This window comes from Pundamilia nyererei, unplaced genomic scaffold (assembly GCF_000239375.1).
Source record: "Pundamilia nyererei isolate P.nyererei 1_Seehausen unplaced genomic scaffold, PunNye1.0 scaffold00097, whole genome shotgun sequence".
Taxonomy (NCBI): domain Eukaryota; kingdom Metazoa; phylum Chordata; class Actinopteri; order Cichliformes; family Cichlidae; genus Pundamilia; species Pundamilia nyererei.
Genome location: NW_005187498.1, coordinates 970,195 through 972,802, shown reverse-complemented (window position 1 = coordinate 972,802; position 2,608 = coordinate 970,195).

Sequence of the window (2,608 nt, the reverse complement as noted above, 5' to 3'; positions counted from 1 at the left end):
TGGATTCAGGCTGCAAGGACACACACACACACACACACACACACACACACACACACACACACACACACACACACACACACACACACACACACAGTGAGATTCTGATCTGTTTAAGATGCATTTTTTATTTTATTTTATTCCAACTCCACTAAAATGTTTGTCCAATCACTGACTTGAGCCGGGCTCTGGCATTTTCTAGATTACAATTATGTTGGATTCTCCCACATGTCCTCTAACAAAAGAACCCTCATGAGCCCCCCGCTGAGTCTCCTGATGCTGAAACTCAAAAGCCTCTCTCATCCAAGCCTCCCCATCAGCATTTAGCTCTTTACTTTCCTCCAGCTGGGTCCAGCTTTGCCCCAACCTTCCCAGTGGATTCCCCTATCCTGAGCTAACCTCCCCCGAGCGACAAGGGGGCCCAGGTGCCCTCACTGAATGAGACGTTGAGCTAATTTGGCTCGATGCACCCAAACACACACAGATCAGGGGCAGGGAGGGACTCTGGACATTAAACAATGTCTCATTAAGTTTGTTTGGATGTGACAGGAGACATAATGAAGGGTGGTGTAATGACCAGAAACATCTGATCTCCACCCGGTCCAAACAAAACATCTAGGTAGGGGCTGGGGTCAGGGCCAAAGTCATGTCATGCTTCCCTGCATCTAAAGGAAGTGTGTCCAGGTGAGGGAATCCAAGTTGAAGCACTTCAGAGGGTAAACGCTTGTTTTCTGGATGCTTCAAAGCTGCTACTGCAGCTATCGTTTTAGCTAAGTCTTTCCAGGTTTCAGTTTAAGGTTTGCACTTTCTTGTTTAACAGCAAACACGTGATTTATGCTCCTTGAGTTAGTGTTAATGGAAAAGCACCAAAAAGTATCTGCATCACCTCTTTGAAAATCAGCCTGTTCAGTCTTGTTAGTGAAGCAAATTTCCACGATGGACCTAAAAAAATATGTTCCAACCAGTGCAGCTGAAAGTTTTATGCAATCCAAAATGGTCGGCAGCTGCGTACCATTACCCAATTAACTCAAAATAGCACAGACAGCTTTTTGAATTAGGGACATTTTTCAGTTCATTAACATCTCATGAATGGCAAATCAAGATGCAAATAATTGGTTTGTGTCTATATAGTTTGCAATGTCACCACAGAGGATATCTATAAATCACAATGCAGAAGTGACGCTTTTGTTTGACTTGTGAGGTTATTCCAGTGGTACACAGCTGAATTTTATTATAGAACAGACCAGTGGAATATTTTATGTCCAGTTAACAATGCAATTCTATAACGAGCCTTGGTTATGCATCTTTTTAAATGAGACCCCTAATGTATCTCTACAATCGGCAATATGAGAAGTTTGTGTGGGTATTTTCTCCCAAATATCAGGCATCAGTGGAAAGTCAAAGGAAAAAAGTTGAAATGAATGAACAAAGGACTGCTAATGGTCACTGCTGTCTTTTGATCCACAGCCTAATCAGTGACAGTTGTTTGGTTAGAAGTGGGGTTCATAAAAAGGCTGTGGAGATAGACCGTTGAGGTTTGAATGTATCCTTTCATGGTGAAGAGAAGCGCTTCGGTGTGGAGCGCAGGTGTGGAACAGCTGAACCACCAGAGCCTCTTGACCCAGAGCCTGTCCACTGCTCAATACACCATTAACCTCTGCAGCTGACCTGATCAGTGTAGCCACAACTCATCGTCGGCATTGCGAGAAATGATAACTGGTGATATAGGAGGATGTAGGAGAAAGTGTATCTGTATTTACTGCATCACTGCACTTCATTTCATTATTGTGTTTTGTAATTTTAGACTGCCTTCTTAATAATCTGCAAAAAACAAAGCAAAGCTGAGTAGCAGAAATCATTTTAATTGCATTATGTGAGACTGCTAGTAACAACTGACCATGTTGGTAGATGGCATGTCAGCAGATTTATAAATGTACTTAATTGTGGAACTTAAAACATCAAAACTAAGTTGTAAAATTTAAATGACAGCAGTACCAGTGCATTTTTGTATCCATATTTGACAAGTTAGAAATGAAAGATCTGTCACAAAAATTGCATGAGCTTGTGTGCCATGGCACAAGGACACCTTAGGAATAAATAAGTAACACCAGCAACTTTAGTTGACACCCTCAGAATGAAAACAGGCTGCCACTTCTGCAGTCAGGTCCATAAATATTTGGACAGAGGTAACATTTTCCTAGTTTGGGTCTGTACATTACCACAATAGATTTTAAATTAAACAACTCTAGCAAGGACTAGAACCAGCAATTCAGTGTTTTATGTGAGAGCACTGTAAGCTTCATTTTGCTTTAAAATACTTTATACTTGTTTTAGTTGGCACTGACAGCTGATTATTCTGCTCTTATTTTTTTAAACTGGCCTGGTTTTGTGCGCTATGTATGTTTTTATTTATGTATTTAAGTGTATCATAACCCACTGTGATGGTTTTGTTCTTTTTTTTGTTTAATTCTAATCGGGTTTTACAGATAAAGGGATGTTTGTATTCAGAGTTTATAATTTGTGTTTGCTCTGGGAGTGAAGTGCTCATTTTCATAATATAACAGTGTAATACACAGTAGTGATATAGTAATGATGTTTCCCAAGCACATAC